Here is a 23,483-nt window from a genome sequence, read left to right as displayed (position 1 = left end):
AAAAAAAAAAAAAAAAAAAAAAAAAAAAAAAAAAAAAAAGTTTCCTTTTATTTGTCTTTAAAACTATTATCTCATTTTTAAATGGACCTCTTAATTACTGTACTGTGAATAATAGTGCTGTATTTCTCTGCTTCACACTGTTTGTGATTTCTTTCTCTCTTGCTCTCTCTCTTTCTCTCTCTCTCTTTTTTTCTCTTTCTTTCTTTCTTTCTATACTTCAAGGCTCCTGCCAGTTGTCTCTCTATTAATTGGAGACTATCTGGTCTCTTTTCTTTGCAGAACTTATTCTTTACCCCCCTGTTTATACCTGTCTTCCTTCTATGATTTCTACTTGTGCCATATCATTTTTTTGGAGAGCATAGCCAGAACTGCACACAGTAATTACGGTGTGGGCATGCTAGAGATCTACAAGCAGTTTAATATATCTCTATTTGCATCCAGATTCTTTCCCAATAAGTCAAAACAATCTGTTTGCCCTCTTGATGGTTGCTAATAACCATCAAGTCTAGAATTGTATATGTATTTTTTTCTTATTAGCATTAATTCATATTTATTGATAGTGAATTGCATTTGCTAAGTTATCCATCAGTGGCTGAATTCATTTGATCTTTCTGAGGCCTTTCGCCAGTTTCTCATACACAGTTTTAACTTTGATCATCTTGAATAATTTGGTGTCACCTGCAAACAATACATCGACATCTCTCTCGCAACTATTTTTTAATAGTAAAGCACATGGAATGAAATGAATGAGACAGACAATCACAACAAAGAGGAGGTGATGGCTGTTAGATGGGAACACTGTTTTCTGAAACAGTCATCTGAAATTACCGCTTGCAAAGCCCATCAGCACGCCACATTTTCTCATCTGCATTTCAGAGGAGTGCAGGCTAAGGAGATATGTGCCGTGGGAATGGGGTGCTGCAGAATTAAACTCTAAGCTTTTCTTCAGCTTGGAAAAGTGGCATAAAAGAAACTGTTACCTAGAAAAACAGAGACTCCAGCCTGTAATGGATAATTTTAAATGCCTGTATATTCTACAGCTTGCTTAGGCTTGCGGTTTCTGTTAAACTACTCCCAGGAATTCATTTGGTCTAGGATCATCCCTTGATACCTCACAAAGGAACATRTTGAATGTGGTTGAACTTAACTGGAGCTAGGCTTGACAGCGTATGACACTGAATGCTGAAGTACAGTAAAAGATTATTTTTCCCTCTAACAGAAATACTTGTATCAAATTGCAAATTGCTTGCTAATGCAATGTCTCCAGGTGGACCTTCACCCCTCCACCCTCTTTTCTTCCTTTCTTTCTCCCTTTCCTTTCCTTTCCTTTCCTTTCCTTTCCTTTTCCTTTTCCTTTTCCTTTTCCTTTTCCTTTTCCTTTTCCTTTTCCTTTTCCTGCTTCTTTGAATAAGTTTAAACCTAAGGAAAGCTACAATCCTTGTTGTTCAAAACTGGTGTAATTATATTGAGTTTGACAAAAAATAATCATCTGTTGAATTTTTGGAAAAGTTCTGTGAAAAGTTTGATATGATATTTCTAGATCTTTAACTAGCATAAAGAAGAGTATTTCTGTGCTATGCTGATGGAAACAAAAAGCATACCTGGAATGGGTGAACGTTTCAGTGTTAGAGGTTAGCGTATTCCTTCTATTTGTCATTTCTCTTTAAAAGAAGGTTACATTGCCCAAACGATGACCTGTCCTAACGGGAGCCTTTGTGTTATGCGGATGGTTTTATCAATTTTGGAACAAGAGCACTTAGTTTCAACAACTGGGCTTCTACCTTCCATTATTAGTTTAGGAACACAACATATTTCCAGGAATTGTGTCTCTCCCCAAAAATGTGTGGTTGTGCCCTTTTGGGATGTGTGGTAAGAAGTGTCGACTTCACTTCTTCAGATTGTTCTGTACAAAACTGTAAGAATAGTAATACTGGCTCAAACCCAAGTTCCTTCTCTTCTGGCAACATCCTATGCAAAGTACTTTCAAGGAAGATTATAATAACCTAACAGATGGCTTGTGTAGGATAATCTGACACTGATCACTTATACTTAAAGGTTACTTTAAACTCAGAAGTGCAATTCATTTCCATATTTTTATTACTATTATTTATCATAATCAAATATTTTTATTTTCCATATAGATATCTCTTTCTGAATCTTATTTATATTCCTGATGTCAGCAGCAGTCAGTTGTTCAGGCAGATAATATGTCTTTATGAAAAACAAAGGGTTTTTTTAATTTGTTTGGATCTTTTCCTGATGCTATCATGTGAGAGACTTTATGTCATCACCATTTAATACATCATTATTATTACGACATCTCTTATGGTCTCTTCTCAAAGATAAACCATCTCACACCTTTTCATCTCTACATGTCTTCCAGACGCGTAATTCTTCTTCTCTAAGTACATGTTTTATCCCAAAATATATGAATTAAAAAGGTTTCCAGGTGATTTTTAACTACCACTGGCAAATAAAAAAAGTCGTTTTTCTATTTTCCATGCTTACAAGTTTCCATCTCATTTCTACTCCTGGCACACCTCTAAGCAATGCGAGATGAAGCTTAATGGGTGTGAGGAAAAAATAGCTGTTGGGAATTAGGATGCCTAAATTTGATTACTTCCTGTTGATCAAATCATAAAATCTCCCATATGCCTATCTGCAAAAAGGGGATAATAGCAGTTCTTGCTCACAGAGTATTGAATATAAACACATTAAAGACTATAAGAACTCAAATGATCTGAATGCCTCAAGAAAGGTTCTCAGATATATAATGCTATAAAAGTACAGGTTATCCCTGTGACTCTGTTTTCAAATAGACCAGTAGTTTTATTTTTCTGTGTGTTTCTTGAGAAAATATGAAGTATATCAAATTTTGATGTGTAAAAGTTCAACTAGGTGACTCTGCTCCTTCCATTGCATGTGTATACAAGAAAATTTCAAAGTTAAAATGGGAGAAATAACAAGAATATACAAATATATATATGTATAAGAACAGCTTAGGCATTAAGACAGGAAGATAGATAGTAAAATGCAATATTGGCATCACTCTCACCTCACAGGAACTTCTGTAAAAGGCAATCTTAGATAATGAACCTATAAGGCGATGCTTTTGTTATGAAGGGGTTTTGAGTTAAAAGGCCAAAAAAAGTTTATTCATTGTCCACATAATCCCTGGAGGATATTGTTTATTCCTCCCAAGGTTTTCAAGGCTGATCTGCATCTTCTCTTAAACATATCTTGGGGCTGTACGGCACTGTTGGTGCTGTATTTGCCACTACGAATAGTTATTACATGTCCTTTTTTTGACTAGTTCATAGTTTGTGATCTTATTATCATTCATGAAATATAAGTCCTAGTGAGAATACATGAAAATGTAAAAGCTACAGCTTAGAATAAAAATATGGTATTTCTTGCAAATATATAGCAAAATCGGAATGGCAGAATGTGGTTCCTCTGCTGCAGTCATGATAACTGATATGTCTCACCCAAATGGTTTTGTGTTATCCAGCCAGTATTTCATTATAGCACCTATTTTGGCACATAGAAAATAAGTGCTTTTGTGGTTTTCTTTCATGGATGGTCAGATTAGATCTTGTAGTTTTTTTTCTCTAATGCAGGATTCGTAATGGTCATCCACTGCCTCTATCATTTTTGCCTAACCTACTCTTGCAGCTTCACTACAACTCATCTGAGCAGTTATCACCTTAAGTTCTAACACACATTCAATATCTAACATGTGTGAACTGCTTCTCATTTCGTCTCCAGGTGTGGTTCAAAATCTCAGCAACAGTCTTCAAATATTTGTACTACCCAGAACCTCAAAAGCCATTCAGAAGCCTTTAAGAGGCTTTTAAACAGCCATATCCACTAATGTCAAGCAGATGTACCTGATACTGCTTTTTTTTCTTTCTTTTTCTTTTTTTTCCCCTCAGAAATATCTGCATAGTTCTCACAATGGCAGTGCCTTTCCCTTCAAGGGCTTTTCCCTTGGTGCTTCCCCTTCTGCTAGCTGAGCCTCAGTTACTTTKGCAGAAGCTGGCCTGCCGCAGCAGGAAAATGTGCTTCTGACTAGATTTCAGTAACTTCCTCTGCAGCGAGAGGAAGCTGAAGTTTGGATTTGTCTTTGCAATGCTAACAAATTCACTATAGCTTTGGGATCAGATGAGTTAGGTTTACCATTTTGTCCTTTGTTTCTTTGTTAAGCCTTCACAAATGCTCCTGCACTGGACAGCATTTTCAATTACTTTTGGTCTTTGTTTTCAAACGAAAGGGCGCGGCTGTCAATAAAAATAGGATGTATAGGATAGTATTTTGATAATCTAACATTGCAGAACTTCTAACCAGCCCTGGGTAAGCCTAAAGGCAAATGTTTGAAAGAGGCAGGAAAGAAGTGTTTTATATTCAAATTACTTAGCTAGTCTTAACTATAGCTTCCATTGTGTGACTCAGCTATAATTCTATTAGCAATAAGACACTGCAGGGAGTATATTTCCAAGCAATTATTATACTTGGGTGATTAAAGTAATTCTAGATGTGACCTTGTCCCATAGAACACCGCCAGAGGCATGTTATAATCTTGCAGAAGTGTATGACTTGTCTCATCTCATTGCTTAATTTTAAAATGTACACAGTAAATATTATGTCGTGGGAAATGGGAACTCATGGAAGTGATGCTAGAAAGACCATCACATATTAAATTCTAAAATAAACTGCAAAGTAGGACTCTTTATTTTGCCACAATATCACCTTTATACTGAAATAAGCAAAAAAGCAATTGCAATCATAAATCTGTTTGTTTTGGAGTCACACAAGGTGAAAAGATTATTATATCACATAAAAACACACCTTAATTTTTTTCTTTCTCTGTTATTTGAAACTCTTCATATTAACGAAAAGCACTTAAATCAATAACCTATGATGTTCCTCCAAGATTTTTTTCTCTTTTTATGAAAACTTGAATCTGATTCAGAACAGGCACATTAAATTCRCCTCTATTTCTTTTTTAAACTTTCTTCTGACACGCTCAGAACTGAGATTCAAACTAACTCTGTTAAAGAACGAAGGTTAGGTACCAATATATAGGATATTTTTGCTGCTAGTTTTTCTCATTTGGAGGATAAGAATATTACCAGAATTCAGTGCTGAGAGGGAAAAAAAAAGAACTGAATCCTGAAGGAAACACATGAACTGATAATTTTTTTTCCAGTCTAGGAAATCTATATAAAAGAAATTTCTATTATGACATAATAATACATATTGTCCTTATAGAAGTGTTTATTGGGCCTGATCAAAAGCTGATTAGAATAAACAAAGCTACCAAGACTCMGTTCTTTTCAAAACTAAAATAACATGATTTTATTTAATAATATAAAAAATTGACATTAATGTTTAATAAAGCATTTCTCAGGATTTCAAARCTATATGTATATTAGCTCAAAAATCATTGAATAAGGCAAGAATTTGCCTACACGGGACTACATAGGAAAATAATAATTGATGTAGAGGGCATTTTCTAGGGATTAATAACCAGCTGSGAGAGCTGATGGCCTGAGGCAAAGCCAAGGGCCATTACCCCCTGGCTGGTTATTAAATCCCCAGGAAATGCCCAATACCAAGGTCATGACTGTTATTACAATTCTCTTTTTAAAAGTGAAATAAACTTTGTTCATTTTATTTAATCCTTTTCAGTATTTTATTTTTAAATGCTGTATGCAAAGTGAATTCAGTGACATTGTTCTTTTGTTATTTCCAGGGATCTAACACAAAAACTCATCAAAGTCTACTGAAAGTTTCCTATTCATTCCAATAATCTCTGGATCAGGCTCTTTCTGCCTGTCTGGAGGCAGCAGTAAAACACTGTTTGGATATCAAACACATAGTCTAGGTTAACTATTTTTAAAGAAACAAAAATCTTTCATCTTAAGTTAGTTAGGAATGAAAATGGTATACCTCAGTATTGTTTGGAAAAGTGGTAGATAAGTAAGCGGTGATAAACTGTGTCATTTGTATTGTAAAATGACAGGTAACGTTATAATCAGAAGTCCATTCAGGCCRTTACTGTACCTGGTGCACAAAACGATGTATTTAATTGTGACTGGATATGACCTAGCATATTAGACCTGGCAGTAAAGTATAAGATTGTCAGAAACAGAATGCAATCAGTACCCAATATGCAAATTCCAGCATACTATTAAGGAAATCAGCTACTTTGTAAAACAAATCTGGCATTGCAGAGGGGAGGGGGAAACAGTCATATTTTACTGTCACTAGAAGTAGTGAAAGCATGCATATTAGATTAGAACTAACCTAATTGGAGATATGGGTGGTTTGCAGTATAGTAGTGGGAACACGCATTAATTTGTGTCATGCTACGCCATGTCACTACCACTTGAAATTCCATTGGGCAATATTAATTCAAACAGAGGTCTATGCTACTAATAAATGAGGTAAATTGAGTCAATTACTAATTTCATGCTTTTCTGATTTTTGGTTTAGATAGATAATATCCACAATTTAATGCACTGTCCTCCAGAGATCTTTGCCACTTAGGAAGAACATGTGTTCATAGAATTATTTATACTATTCTGTTCTACTATACTATTTTGGTGAACAATGCTGTGCCCAGAGAAATAGGACAAAGGATAGAGAAGAGTCAGGTTTTGTCTGCCTTTTACTCTGGATAGAAATATTTCAATATTTGTGTTTTGACTTTCTTGCCTTCAAGCAGATCTCCAGTTTTTTCCATGGTTATCATTCATCTCCTAAACAGTCAGTGGCACAACAAAATCATATTCTTTAATGTTATTGCATTGCTACTTTCCTATCAATATTTTATCACCATCTTTTGCAGTTAATGGGAATATTTTGCCCGAGGGAAGGCAGAGAGGAGCAGCAACTCCATTCTCCTCCTGCAGGACAGACACCAAGGATGGTTCTCCATCCCATCATCAAATGCATGTGCTGTTGACTGCTTGCTGTTGTTTGAGATAGAGCTCTCAGTAAAGCAGTGCCTCTACCACCACGCTCTTGTTCCACTCCAGCCGGTGGCTGACAAGGCAGGAATGAAACCGTCCCAGCCGGCCCCTCACCTGCTACCCACCCAGGGAGCAATATCAGATCCACTACCTTACTTGCTGCTAGGGCTGCACTCCCAGAGAGTCCACTTCTAATAGAGTCCCACTACAGCAGCTTAGTGTAAAACCCAAAACTTCTGTTCAGGAAAGCCAAAACAAAAGAAGCACGATGATCTCTCTAGCAGAACTCTTTGCTCTATTATGTCTTCCTTCTGAAATGGTAACTTGTTTATTCTTGCTAACTGAGCTCACCATCTTTTAGGTCAAGATGTGTATTTCCTATTGTTAAAATAAATAACAAGATCATAAAGAAACCCCCAAAATGAAGACACTCCAACATAAGCTACCTGACATAGAATAGTGTTGACAAGCAATAACCATACACAAAGCTTAGGGCTAAAGGCTATCTTTCCCCTTGCTTCTGTGGAACAAGCTGGGTGTTCCTTCTTCCCATTTACCAGTCTAGAGTTTAAATTTAGATCTAAACTTACTTAAGGGACAGGCTGATCCGTGTCTATTGTTATCTTTTCCTCAGTAAGTATATTCTAATCGGGCTTTTGTGTGTACAGGAGTTCACTGTCTTTCAAAACCTTTGATATTCTAAGCAGAGACTGAAGCATGAGACATAATGAGGGTAAATTAGACTGAAGAAACCCTCTGTACATATACAAATATTGTGGTAATCAGGCTGATGGAAAAAGAAATATGGAAAAATGCAGACAGCAGCTAAATGACAGTTAAATGATCTGAAGCCACAGTCCCATCTTTTATGGTTCAGTACAGGTCATTAGGTGAATTTTATTTTTCACACGACCCTTTGTCTGGATTTGTAAAATGATTATTCATGGCTACATTGTGAGGAGCGGTTTAAATCCCTACACCACATGAACATAAATATGGCTATCAAAAATATGCATCTATTCCTTTCAACCAAAACTTACATCTATTTAACATTGCCATTTCATGACTGCAGACTTATTCTGACAGAGCTTTTCATCTTTATTTTTCAGGAAAAGTAATACAGAATTGCTTCACAGAATGCAGGCTTTAGTCTGAATATAGCAAAGAAATGTATAGGTTATTCATTTCCTATCAATGTTTGGTCTTGTGTCTCACTTTCAGTAAAATTATTTCTTATTCTTCTTTAACTCAAGTCAACTATTGCAAACTTATGCCTGTTAATATCTTTTAAATTGTCATTTTCTTAAAGTCTTACTAAAACAACTTTATAAAAACATATTTTACATGCATGGGACAGTCCTTAGAATATTTTATTCAAAGTATTTTTCAATGGAGTAATTGAAAGTAAGGGAGAAAAAAAATCATTTGACTTTTGGGTGAAACATTAGTCTTCAAATCCAGATTAAAAATGAACTTGTCAATATATTAATACTAATATGAACCTATCCATATATATAACATGAATATCTCAACAACTACCCATTCTCTAAGTTGATAAACCAGCAATGAATGTATTGTTCTGCAAAACACTGTAAGGTTTTAAGTGCAGGGGAAGGATACTGGGACTGAATAATGAAACAGATTGGTTTTCTGCTAGATTTGTACTTTGCATGTTTGTGAGGATATTAACCTCAGGATGGGAGCTGTGTGCCCCCTAATTACACACTCAGGTTATTTTCAAAAGCTTTTAATCGGACTTTCACATAACAGTGAACATGAAAAACATACAGATAAAAAGGGGCCATGCCTTTGAATTTACATGGGCAAATAGTACTTTCAAGCCTTCAGCGGTAATTTTTTCTGTTGACATTGTAGCTGTGAGGTTTAGGCCATCTGGGTCAATAACCTCCTTGTTTCAAGAAAAATGGCTTCTTTTTCTGGAATGTTTAACAGACAGAGGAGGAGATTAAACAGTAGCTCTTACATAATCTTTTCATTTGTATGTTAAGAAGACATGGACAGGATGCATAGAGAGTGATATTTTTGGAATTTTTACCAAAGCTATCATTGCAATGGAAACCTGAAAATAAATTACTTTTCCATTACAATCACTCACACTTTTTTTCCTAAATTTAGCAGAATGAAGTGTTTGCTTAAACCTTTCCAATGAACTAAAAGCATCACGGAGGGGATAGATACAAATCCATTTTACTGTTGAAATTATTGTCTTAGTGGCTCAGTAGGAAACGCTCTCCTGCCACGGCTGCAGGACTCCTTGGGAGCAATTCTGGTTCCACAGAGGTTAAGGGCAAAACTTCTTTGATGTTAGTGGGGACAGGACTACCCTCTGATGATTGCCACCATGGACACTAATTTAATCCTCAGGAGAAATGTATTGATTTTGTCGATGTCCTTACTCCAGAGCTTTGTGCTACGTATTGCACGCTGTCTGCTCTCCAAGGCAGCGCTCCCTGCCTTTGACTGCCAACTCTGACTGCAGATAAATGAAATCTGTGAGAGGAGCCATGAAGTCAGTCATCTTTCTTTCTTCTTGGGCACCTTTAGCAGAAGACTAGTTTTGTTACGTGACCACTTTTTGTTAGATCCTGAGCATTTTTTTATAAAATAAGCTTCACTTATAAAATAAGGTATCACTATGATTGGTATTCTTTATTGTTTTGAAGTGTAAATGTAGCTCTATCATTCACATTGTAATGTCTAAGATTTTAGAAGTCTAACTTCTAATAGATTTAAATGTTGGTTCATAATCAACAACTGCTTCTGTCAGGCTCCTGGTTGAACTATCAGAAATGAGTTCAACTGCAACATCCATTTCACAGTGACTGTAAAAGCTACCTGTTTTAAGTGTTTTCAGTTGTAGATGACTGTGCAGGTGAGAGATGAAAGAGTCTCTTAAATTTAACATGAAATGCTTGTAATGCATTGCGTCCGTGTTATTTCTTGTCTTGGAAATTATAGCTCCTTGCCCTGGAGGAACATAGGTCTGTTCAGCAAATGTACTAATGAATAAACTTGTAAAATACGTTGGCTTGTATGTGCTATGGAGGAGATCTGGATGAATATAATATTTAAAGTATATGGACAGATGCCCTTATCTATCCAGAAGAAGAAGAAATACCGCTATATAAAATACTAGCTAAATAAATGATTAGTAGTAGTATCAGTTATTCCTCTTGTTTTAGTCTTTTTGTGGGCAGAAATGGTTTCTAAATATGGCAAAAGCTTTTAAGAGGGCTTAGGAGAGAACTTTCCTCTGTATTACCAATTAAAAGATAACCATTAGTCCAGTAGATTTTGTGATCTGAGTCAGAACTTTAACTCAGGCAGTTTTGTGGACAGCCTGGATGTGCAGATGGCGTATGATCGAGAAAGTGATGTAAAGTATTTCTCATCGAATCGTAGCATCCCAAGCTGTTGCTATTTAATTGTTCAGTTTATACAAAAGAAAATGCTTGTATGGAAAATCTGAACTACTGGTACCCTTCTTATGTGAGGTGCTGCTTGTTTATCAGTTGCAGATTTTTTTCAACTGTTATCTTCTCTTTTGAAATGTCATATATTGTGTCACTGTCTCATTTGAGGTGTTTTTGTCAGTTTYGGCATCTCTGCAGTTCTTTTATTTGTGTTCTCATCTTTGATCTTTCTGACTCAAATCCAATAAAATATTTAGACTTTCTACTTCATATTAAAATAATATTTTTTACCTAATTTAAGCATCTGTGCTTTCCTAGAAGGCAGATCAAAATAATTTGGTAATAATCTCTCCCTAGTACATTTAGATGGGTTGAAAAATTTCTGTTTGCCTCCAAGCTGGGAGTCATGCTATAAAAAGGGAGATAYGCTTACCTTTTCCTTCTCAGAAAACTTTGTTTTATGTTTATCTCTTATTCTTCTGGTTGTACTTTCTTAGATTAGARTATTGCCTTTTAGATTGCCAGATCTTGGGGAAGAGGCCGTATTTTCTTCTGTGTTTGTACCTTGTGATGATATTTTAGATATTATCCTAATCTGACTACACTATAATCTACGTCTTTGTATTCAATGACACAAAAAAGTACATTTGCTCAACTGTAATTGTCAGAACTGAATCATAAGGAATATGCTGGCTAGCATGCATTTCTTTAGTGTGCAGCAAACATAAAAGTATATGATGCAATTAATTGGGAACATATTGGAAATATCTTTGTGAGTATGGTGGATTCAAATGGCAATGAAAAGATTAGCACCTTAGTCAAGCATCTTAATGACAAGTGTTGCAATGGGGTAGTATTAAATATTCCACTARGCATGTTTATGCAGGCTGGTATTGCTAGAAATAATGCTTTGGATGCATTTAAAAAATCCAGTGGTTGGACTGCAGGAAGATGAGGCCTCAGTAAAACTGTGAGCATGGAAGCATAAGAAAAATAAAGCAATCCATTGGGTTTCCCRTTCAACTTCTGTCACAAGAGAAGCAAGCAAAACTACTAATAGTATAGTCCTAATACTATACTTCAGATAGTATTTGATTGGTTGAACTTTAAAAATGGAATTAAGTCCATCTGATTCTGGTTATATTAGTTATAGGGAAGCATTACAAAACTGATCACTACATCAGTACTTGTTTTTGGCTTTCATATTTCTTCTTACTGTTCTTTCATCCCATTTGGTCTATTTATAGATATCTTTATTTCCAAAAGCTTTTGTAAACTTTACTCATCCCACTAATACCTATAAAAGTCATAGATTTAACTGGGGAGATTTCATTGTGGAGGAATCCATGAATTTCAAATTAAAAATACTAAAAACTAAAATACTAAAATCTATCGAGAATCTGTATATCAGACAAGGAGGAGAAAGGTAGCATACCTTCCAGGATATACAGTCACATCAAAAATACTCATACAATAAAAAGGAATGGGAGGAAAGGACAGGTCAGCCATAAGACAAGTGATGTGGTAGGTCTTACAAAGGATGTAAAATCAGATAGAAAAATTAATAATTTCATTCATATAGGAGAACAGTGGAAAAAGTCACTGTGCACAAAAGATTCAGTGCATTTTAAAACTAAATAGCTACTTTGCCTCAGTTTTTAAACAAGAGGATGATTTGGARTATGGGAGTAAGGACAGAATAAACTATAAGGGCATGAGAAATTTCTGTAATTAAAAGAGAAATATATTTAGAAGTTCTCCTCACTGTTTGTCAAGTGAACAGGAGAGTCGTCATCTCATATTTCTAACAAAGCTGGTACGTGGAAACAGAGGTCATGTATGAGTATTTTGAACTAAGATTTCACTTTATCACATAAAAATAGCCTTAGTACTTTTTATATTTAAGAAAAAAGAATGGAAATGATACACAACAATAGGCCTACTAGTGACTTTAGTAGCATGCAAAACATACCAAAAGTACCATGCCAGACTATGCAGATGATACTTCTGTTTCTAGTGGCATGTTTCAGACTTAGGTGGGCCATAGTAAAGCACTCCAATAGTGCTATATAGACAAGAATTATTTAAACTACAGAAAGTAGGAGTTATTAGAAAAACTGTGAGGAGGATGAGAAACTGAATAAACAGGAAACAGCAGTGAATGATATTGAGAAAGGAGGTATCAGGCAAACAGGAGATTATCCATTTGTTTCCTACAGGATTAGTCTTGGGACTGATTTCAATTATATTTTATTAAGACGTTGTTAAAAAAGAGGACAATTCTGATAAAACTGGCCAATAAAAAAAGTTATAAGATACTGCTAATATAGAAGAGAATTGAAATACCATACAGGAAGGTCTGAATATAATGGAAATTTTTGTCTTTTGCATTACTGTATTTTGTATCATTTCTGTTTGGAACATGACTGAGAAATGTCAAAGGATCAAAGAGAAAGTAACTTTTCAGTTACTAGTTACTAGTAGATTATTATCTGTCAATGAGTTCAATCATGGAAAAAAAACAAAAGTGATCCAAGGACACATCTGGAAAAGTATTTTTAGCAGAAATAGAAAAGCATCATCAGACCTCAGCAGAACAGGATGTACAGTGCTGCTTGACAATGTCTAGGAAGGATGAATTGGCACTGTATAAAGCCATATACAGTTTATTTAGTCTACCAAAACAAAGACTGAGAGGAAYTACGATCCCTATCTATAAATACCTTAAGGGGTAAAAGTCAAAAAGAGCAAAGAGCTATTTAAGCACTTTAAACATTGGCAGCAGAACAAATGGATAAAAAGTATGGCTGGGAGTGAATGAAGAAGAACATCTCTCAGTATTAAAGCACTGAAATTCTGGGAACTGTCTTGCAGTCCAACTACATTTATAAGGCAGTTTAAAAAGTTTAGGAAGGATTAYGTTATTTGCAATTGTCTGTGATATTAAAGGACTGAACCCAGTGATGCTAGAGAGGCCTGTATTTCCATAAATTCCTATCTTGACGATAGTGAGAAGCAYGTCTTGTGAGTCCTCTTTCAATTACATATTTCTTTTCAAGACTCAAGTCCCACAATATGAAGAAAAATAAGAGAAAAATATGAAAAAATAGGGAGGAAARAAGTTTGGAATGGGACTTCTTTCTCCATGAGAAATCCAGATTGGAATGTTGGACAATGCCAGCAGTTCTGGCTACAACACAGGCAATTTATTGACTCATTAACAGTTCATAAAATTTATTACATTCTTCTGTTTCTTGTCACTGGTAAACATATGCTCTGAATTTACAATGGGCTCTGCAGTACCATTCTATAAATATTAAAAATAGTTTTGTGATCATTACAATGAATATGTTTCAAACCACAGTGGAATTCTGTTCTTAAATAAAAGAATTGCAAATTGTGTCAGACAAGCTCACACAATTCACAACCTATTGAACTCATTGAAACAATTCAGTATAAAACTCACTGAAAAACTCCAAGAACAATTTTTTCCAGAATCTAAAAAGCAATAGTTTCCTCATTTTCCCTTATGAAACTATTTTAATTTGATTTTCATATTAAAAGGCAGCTCTTCCATATATTATGGAATAATTTTTGTCAGGTAAAATATCATCAACCAAATAATATATTTCTGATTATAATTCTAATGCTAGCAGTGTGGAATAAGTATATTGCTGATAGTGTATTTACTGTATAACTATGTCATAACTTCAGCATACCACAAAGTAAACCACAGAATATGCATCCCAGGACACCCATAAACTTATGTCATGATTATAGATCTTTTAAATACAAGATTGAATTAAGACATAAACTCTATTTTGTCTAGTTTTAAGAACAGTCTGCTATACTTGTTCCTATCAGATTCTGATAATCTCACTCATGTTGAAAAATGGTACTTACTTGGTTTATGGGAATTAGAATTTGATGCAGAAGTTTTAAAAATCTGTCATAACTGCCTCTTGACAAATGAGTTAATTTATAATGGAGTGTACTCACTACTGTGAAGTTCCTATCTTTTGTATTTATATGGGTGTAGATGCATGTATAAAATTCTTGTGTAATATATGAAAATGACATCATTTAACTTGAGAAGCAGACATATCCCACAGCAGGCAAGCTTTTACTTTCTGTTTCAGGAGAAATGTGGTGCATCATCTGTTTGTTGACTGCAGAAAAGGAGAATTGCTTTTTTTTCCCCCACTTTTTAAAAATTTCTCTTGATAGCTGATCAACACTCCTTTGCAACTGCCTTTGGCTGGTAGGGCCTTCAATATGTTTTTAGAATAACATCAAATGCAACTAGTTGTAGACATCTAAGTAAATACGTGTTACTTCCTCAGTTGCAAGTATGTATTTTGGCTGTCCAGTGTAAATTCGATTTGACTTAATGAGATTAAAGAAGAAYAAAAATTGTACCTTTTATATGCAGAAATGATGCTAAATTATCAAACCAATTGTCTTCTACTAGTAAGGAACATAYGCATTAAAAGAAATGAAGTAGATTTTCCCTACTGTAATGCACAAAAATTATTATTTTTTGTATCTAACACTGCAATTTCAGTGGGTAACTAACTCTAAATAAATGCATTTKTAGAATATAGTATACATGGTAGGGAGAAAGGGATCCTAGCTCATTGACTGCATAGGACATGAGGTGYAACAGCTTTTGCTGCTGTTTAGTAAGTAACAGCGCACAAAAGAAAATTTATTTCTACTTTAAAAATAAAATTCATCTAAGAAATATATGGAACAAAAATATCACCAAGAAGGCTAAAAACCAGAATGTCATTGCCTCAGCCTGGAGCAAAGTTGGAGCTGGTTGTGTAAACATGACTCTTTCATCTTGTCCTTATACATCTCCATTCAGCTAGCTTTTCTGCAGGCTTTCAGTGAGTTATTGAAAGCATGTGCAACGAAAAAGGCAAGATCACAGTGTCTGAGATCTGTTCCATAGCTCACTTGCCTCTTACACTCAGGATTTTTGTGGGCTATAGCATACTAAGTATGAGATTGCAGAGATTTGCAATCAAGACAAATATATTCTAAGCAGCTGATGCATCTAATTAACACTTCCTGTGTGAAATGGGATGACATAGTCCAAATTCCCTTTTAACTAATGGGAAACTTCCATAAGCTCACAGAACTGAAGTGCAGAAGGATCACCCATTCTGACCTTCTGTAATGCACCAGATATTATGCTTCTTCCAGTAATCCCTGCAACCATTTTCTGTGATTTGTTGCTGAGCTGATAAAATGTCCCAGAGAAAAGTATTCAATCTTGATTCTAAATAATAGGGAATAACCCACATTATTGAGTTATTCCTGAGTGACTGATACTGACTTCTTAACAAACGTTATACAAATATGCCACAGCAACTCTTCTTCAGCTGCTACATGCAAAAAATTATAAACCAATATTCTGCTTTACATTTTTTTTTAATCTCTACATTGAAGTTTTCCTAAATTATTCCTGGAAGACCTGTTATCTTAACATCAAAATATCTGGCAGGTCTCCTTTGAGTCGTTGCTAGTTAGAAGTGCAGAAATTAAAGCCTGATGCAGAACGCTACTGATGTCTCACACTGGATGAAACAGCACTCCCACTCTCATTCTTTATCTTTGCAGGCATCAGTGATCTTTATGTAAAGCCATGTGTGATCACGCCGCTAATGTGTGATTCATATAACACGCATTAAAAAAAAAAAAAAAACAAAAAAACCCCTCTGTAATTTCCTGCCTTTTTAGTGCTTTTGCTTTGCAAATCTAACTGGTTGTTTAAATATAGGAATTGATCACATAGAGCACTAAGACATTATATAATTTTATGTGAGATATTATCTAATTAGGATATGCTATTTGGATGCTAATCCTAATGCCAGAGCAAGATTGGTCTAACACATAATTGGACATGTAAATTTTAGAATCTATTTTTAATTATGTTAGTTTGTAGTGTTTAGAACTGTTTGATTACAGTATGGTGATACTGTGAATACAACTTTGACAAAGACCATAAATGAGCAAAAGCTATTGGCGTATCTATTAGTATCTTGATGGTGAAATAAATCTTATTGAAATCTAACAGTTGGCATTAATGCTGTGAAGATCTTCAAAGACAGAAGTGCAGCATAAGTCTTGGCAGTAGTATTGGTACTGGTCAGCAGCAAGCACTATTACACATTATATGTATAGTAATGCCTAACAAATGAAATCAAGGGCATTTATCAGATTCTTAAAGAATATTGCCACATATTAGCAGAAACTCCTCTTCTAAATGTTTTTGGGTTTTTTTGGTTTTTTTGTTTTTTTTTTTTACATGGGACAGATTGCAATAATAGACAATTGCATGAATCTTTGCCTTAGGATCATGTAACAAATAGTAACTCAGAATATGGTAATACTGTTATGTCCATTTAAACATACTGCCTAAAAAGCTACTGAGTGTAGATGACATCCCATTAGTTTTCCTCCCRCTTTACTTTCACATCTCAGCTTGCAGCTTCCAGCCTTGCAGAGGCACTGTCTGGTATTAACCATATGTAGTGTTATTACTCAAAACCTACAGCTCTTTTATTTGGGAAAGCTGTACGGAGTTTTGGCAGGATAAAACAACAACTTTTATAAACCAGAAATCAACTTCATGAAGGCAATCTCACGCCTTTGCTTTGACTTTTCTTTTTTAAAACTGTGAAAGAATGGAAAGATACCATTTCTGTGTTTTTGAAACACCATCTTAGTACCATGCATGGTAAAACCAAGAGTATCTGAACAGTTTGTGCTTAGTACTGATTTCTAAATAATAAGTAAGTAAGTTGATACCCTATTAAGCATCTGATGTAAACAACATCAAATTACATTTCTCATTTTGATATTAGACACTATATTAGTACCTTCATAGCAACAATACTAAAACGTCAGCCTTTATTGAAATATTTCCAGAAATGTGTAGCTGAAAAAATAACAGTAGAACAATAGAAAAAGTTGATAAAATCAAATATTTTAAATTATAGTGTACATGTAATTACTTACTGTTCACAGGAAGAATACAACTAAYTTCTTCTGCATTACCTTTTTCACTTTTAGATCAATGGTTAGTCATATGCCAGGCCAGTTCTTGGAATTCGTTAAAGAAGCGTGAGTCATCCAAGAATATTCTCCATGGACTAAAGAGATTATTCTGCAGCCAGGAACTGCTAATGTTCAGGGGCACCCTATCTCTCTGTTACCCTTCCAGTCAGTAAATCAGAACAGGAGGTACTATGATACATTTCTGAAACTATGCCTGTAAAGTAACACGAACAAATGCAAGAATGCAGGCCACTAGTTTCTGCTGTTTGTATACTGCATCATTTTTCAAATGGTCAACAAATTGCTTATCTCACATAGTAGGTTGCAGGGATAGCCAACAATTGCTGGATATAAATAATTATCACTTCAGTAGTAGCAAAATTACATACTACCTATACCACTGTAAGCTTATTTTTAGTTCATAAGCAGTAAAGGATTAATATATTTGTTCAAGCAGTACAGTCCCAACCTTTATAAAGGATATGACCTAAAATTTCCTTAGTTTCTTCTTCTATGATACATGCAGTGAAAAGGACTGCTTGTTCATTCAACTTTCAGAATTTGTAAGGAAATAGGTTCTATCAGTCAAGAGCTGGAAAAGTACTTTGTGAGAGAGGGGAAGTAAAGTCAAACATAAGGAGGGTAAGAAAGGGAAGAAAGTTAGCTGGATGAAGTATAAATTAAGTACATCTTCTGATTTATGTTTTGTATTTTACAATTCCTGCCTTTAAACTAAATGATTTTTTAAAAAAAAGTAGCATTCGAAAATTATGCTATTTAATACAATGGTATATTTAGGATCGTTTCTCAAGTAAATATTACCTTTGAGAAAATATTCTTGTAGAAAAGTTGAACATATCCATACTTTTCAGACAGATAAGCCTAAGTTAAATTGCAAAGCAAGGAGAAATGGCAAATGCAAAAAGAGTCTAGATAATATATGGTAAAATGGAATCTGAAAATGAGTAGTGTGGAAAGGAAAGAAACGGAAAGGAGAAAAACAGAAGGGCAATTAATTTTAGTATTTTAGTTTTTTTTTCTTGGAAACTCAGTGGAAGAGGGTAGTTCAGTTAATGAATTACAAGAGCTCTGGTAAAGTGGCAACTTGGCTCCTCATGCCTCAAACGTACTATTTTGGAGTCCAATATTACTGTATGTCTAAAAAACACATTCCTGTTAAACTGTCTTTTATGGTTAATGAAATATCTGTTCAATACATTTTTTTTTCACCTCAAAGAAGCCACTATTACCTGAAATTGGTTGTCAGCTGGGCTTGAGGGAACCTATGAGGAAAAAGATGGTAAAAGTTCCCTCAAGCATAGCACATTTTTCTGAGGACAGTTCTTACCAATTTACTTACAGCTGATATTCAGACAAAAAAACCCTACTAATAAAAAGAGCAACTGTACCAGCAAGTAGAGCTGAGACTAGAGCACAAAGAGGTAATACTAGTACACAACAGGTTGCATACCAAACAGGAACTACAAAATCAGTGATAGTTCAAGTTGTCCATCTCTCTTAGATTTACTTCAGCCTGATCTGAAACAGACCATAAGAGCTAGGTGAAATTCCTTCTTCAAAATGTGCTTTGCCAGAACTCATCAATTGTTGAGGTCAAGAAYAGGCATTAAAAGCTGCATATTTCTATCATGCACCTATGTTTTCGTGTGAAGGGGATGGAGTAAGACTGTGTGGCTAGGAGCTGGAAGAGGAGAAATGATGAGGAGATAAGTGCTGGGAAGGAGAAAGGAATGGTGTCAGACTTCTTTCAGTAGCAGCATGATGTTATATTGGCTCAGCATCCTCTGGATGGCAGGCCCTAGATTACATGATGCGACTTAAGCTGATATAAGAGCTTGCCATCACTGAAAGGAGATAACCTCTCCCTGCTTGCATGATCCCCTCCTCTCCTTTCTCTTGTTTTGCCATTGGCACTCATGGGACCTGTTTGTTTAGAAATGTTGGCAAAAAATGAATCCAGAATAGTGATATGTGAATGAGGCAAGGGAAGAGTGGTGACTGCACAGTCACAGCCATGCTCAGGGAAGACAAATGGCTGGGAAAAAAGAGTGAGATCTTTCATTTGCAGTGGTAGTAAGGTAGCTGATTAGCTCGTCCGTAGCACRTAACGTCACCCCCAAAGCATCAAATGCACTCTAAATATGGAGAGAACAACAGATTCTTAGCTGAATAGTTCTGCACACGTGCCCCTTGCATTATGCTTTAATACTCTCTCCTATCTATTCTTGGTAACACCAGTTATTCATACAGCACAAACAGATTTAGTATCTTCAGTTTCAAAATGCAAACCAGGATACTTCCATTAAAAAAATGCTTTAAAAAGTATAACATATACAAAAAACAAATATTTTAAATACATATTGATGCTACCCCCAGCAGCTTGCAACTGAACAAGTAAAGGCCAGCTTATGCATATTTCCTAAAGTGCAGGATTCTTTTCCTAGCAATTTAGTCTTTTAAATGAGTTTACCGTGAAGCACAGAACAAATGTCATTAGCATTCACTTTCAACAAAGAAACGACTTAGCTGTTGTCTACATTCATTTAATTTATCACTCCAAGCAAAGACTGCACCACACTGATTCCAAGTAGACACAGAGCAATTTCTATGTACTAAAAAAGCGTTTTGCCCTGAAGACAAGATCTGTGGCCATTAAAAACAGCAACAACAAAACAAAACGCTGATCTTTAGAGCAGCAATCTTCATACAGAAAAGAAAAACTCCTCCTGGGGTGACAGTGCTGTGAAGGATGTTCCTTGACAATTTCCTAACTACAGTTTCAGCTCCTGCTATAGAGAACGGGCCAGAGCGAGCGTCCATAGATGTGCTGAGGCTCTAAGAACTACCCTGAAACAGGAACTAACTATCCCACAGATCTAAAATGAAATAAAACCATTTAAAATCAGAATCCAGGATAAAGACAGGTTTCTACTATATTATGAATCAACAATAATACTTTGGAAGAACATTTGGGAGCTCTTAAAGTATTTGTGATACATTACAGCTTATTTTTTAGCTTATATGGAAAAGCTTATGTTCGGGGTCCTCGTAGGTGGATCTTTCACGAAATACATCAATATCACTGTAAGAATTACATTTCTTAAGAATATAATTTTCACAAGCTACTTTCTTTATTCTGTATGAGCTAGATACTTTGAGACATCTGAAGATGTAGTCAGGAGCTTTGGGGAGTTCAAATACACAAGTAACATAATCTTTGCTTTCAATGGGAATCAGGTTTTTTAATTCTACTGCATTTTTAGCAGACTAGATTTTTTAAACAGTTTGGTCATAAAAGTATACAAACAAACTGGATGTGTTTCTTAAATACAGCACAGAAAATATTTGTGAAGGCTTGTGCATTTTTTTTTCTTCTCTTCCAGTTCAGCTGACTATGAAGATTCAGAGCAAATAACTTTTAGACTGAATTAACCAGGAAAGCCAAAATCATTTTACAAGGTGTGGCTAATATTATACTATAGCCATTTTTTTTGTCTTTAACCATGCTTACTGCTATTTAGATAAGGTTTAAATATAACATACATACAAAGAGTGAGAGGTAACAACACCAATAATAGAGTGTAACTAATTTCTAATGTAGGGGCTTTTGTATATTTGTCTTGGATTTATGAGAYGCACACACAGAAAGCTAACAACATATTAAAGATTACATCTCTCTGTTGTCTGTAAATGATATATTAACAGTATACTCCATTTTCATTCACTGTCTCCTTGGAACATCTTTTCAAAGGTCACTGTAAGATCATGTAATATTAAAGTTTTCTTTCCATCCATGAATCAAAGCCAGACTATGCAAATTTTGTTTTTCAAGTCTRTCTCAGAGTGAGATAATATATTTTTGAAATGTAAGACCTATTTTTTAGCTAGATATTTCATGTTTAGCTATTATAGAGAACAGAGCACACTTATGTTAGGGGACAGAATTCAAACCTYTGAATCCCACCTCAGAATTTTCCCATAACTTTTTCTTCTTGCTAAGTAGAATAATTCAGATTGTTGCATATATAAGATGAGACTAGAAAATTTCCACTTACGGATAATCAAGAGTAAGATTTTAATTCTTCTTAGAGGTATGACTTTGTATCATTAAAATTCATTTACACTTTTGGTGGAAAAAGTAAAATGATTTGTGTTAAAACTCACCCATTGCTGTGATGACTGTGTTTTAATTCATATTACAGTCAAAGTCTAAACTTTATTACTGTTTTCAGTGAGTCATAACACAAGGCTTAACAATGCTATATCTTCCTTTTATATGATACAAGAGTTATCACAGTCTTGAAGTATACTTCAGGGCTAGTTTTCAATATGCCATCTATGCACTCTCTAATGTTTTATATTTTTATGTTATATATTATACTATATATTTTTAAGTATTTTTAACATGCAGTGAGTGTCTTCCTTTATACAGCAAAACTGGTCAAGAGTTATTGTGCTCAGTTCTCTGGACGCAGTTTTTGTTGGGAACAAGCAAGAGTCATACGTAACGGTGCCAGAGCTGATGTCTGTTAAAACTAAATGTTCTACTCTTTAAGTCACCTTATCAAATTACACAGACTTTTCTTTAAGGCAGTGATGRTCACTTTGAGCAGATCACAGAAGAAAACTAGAAATTAATCTTCTGTTAGGCAGCTGCCCCTCTTTAAGAGCAAAATTGGAAAGGGATCTCCTAGTATGTAAACGCTCTGCCTCGAGTCTTGATTTGTTTTGGTTATTCTTTCAAAAGATGTACCCTTTCTGGAAACTAAGAAGGAATGAGTTAAATGGAGCTGAAATAAGCTTGTATAAGAACAAGAGATGACTTTATTGTAGTGGAATTAATCAAACATGATGATAAGATAGACATATCTAATTTCAGAAGCTACAAAAAGAATATCTTATCGCAATTGTGTCAGTGACCTCACTTTTTAACTTTCAGAGGAAATGCCTTCAGCATACAACCTTAAACTGAGGAAAAATCCAAAATAAGTAGACAGAAYAATACTACAGAGATTACCAATGGATTTTTAAGAGAGGTTTTTCTTTAYAGTCTCTGCCTCTTCTAAAACAATTCCAATTAACCAGTTAGAGGAATTACAGCCTATTTTTATTGCTAGAAAGTTGCACAGACCTACATAAATCATRGATGGCTCTGAGTCTCACTTTTGAAGTTTTGAAGCCTGTTCAAAAGAGAAAAGGCAGCATCATGGCCAAAATTCCTATACCATGCAAAAGCACTCAAACATATGATTGTATGCTTATATAAATAAAAACAGCATCATGATCCTTTTTATATATAACATTCAAGGAAACAAGTTTTGACAAGAATAGAATAACAGTAGGATGTTTTATCTTGAAGTGCCTTCATAGTCTCAACTAACCATATGGTCTACCTCCAAAATATTACAGTGAGAGGCTGGAAAAAAGTACATTTTTTTCTGAGATTCAGCTGAAATTTACTTTTCAGTTGGAGCTCAACAGAGGAAGAAGGAGAGAAAGAGAGAAAAAACCCAGCCCAGCTGTTATGGGAACATCTTGGCTTCTATGTAATTAAAAAAAARGGGGGAAGATAATGATCTACTAATACACTCTTCGAACAGACTTTAGAATCATACTTCCTGAGATATTAAGAAAACAATATAAAAGTACAAAACAATCTTATCAGTTGCTACTCTAACCTAGCACCAATTTTTAGGGTAGAGATCTGTGATSTTCAGATAAAATATTTGCTAAAATTAACATATTGGATAATTTGCTTTTCTTGTGGTATTGAAAGCACAAAAGAACCAGAACATGTGACCAATACTTGTATGACTTGTATTTTGTGGCTGTTTTCTTTAGGGAAGTGATGCTGAGGTAGGCATATGCTTTAGTGCAACCCCTTCTGTCTTTTTTCTTTTCTGTGAAAATAACAAAAACATAGTAGCATCAAGTGCAGTTTCTTTTCTCAGATATCCACTAAAATCTTTTTGTTGCTACTTTT

Source organism: Rhea americana, unplaced genomic scaffold (genome assembly GCF_003343005.1).
Source record: "Rhea americana isolate MKP2758 unplaced genomic scaffold, rheAme1 scaffold_56, whole genome shotgun sequence".
Taxonomy (NCBI): domain Eukaryota; kingdom Metazoa; phylum Chordata; class Aves; order Rheiformes; family Rheidae; genus Rhea; species Rhea americana.
This window is presented reverse-complemented; position numbering follows the sequence as displayed.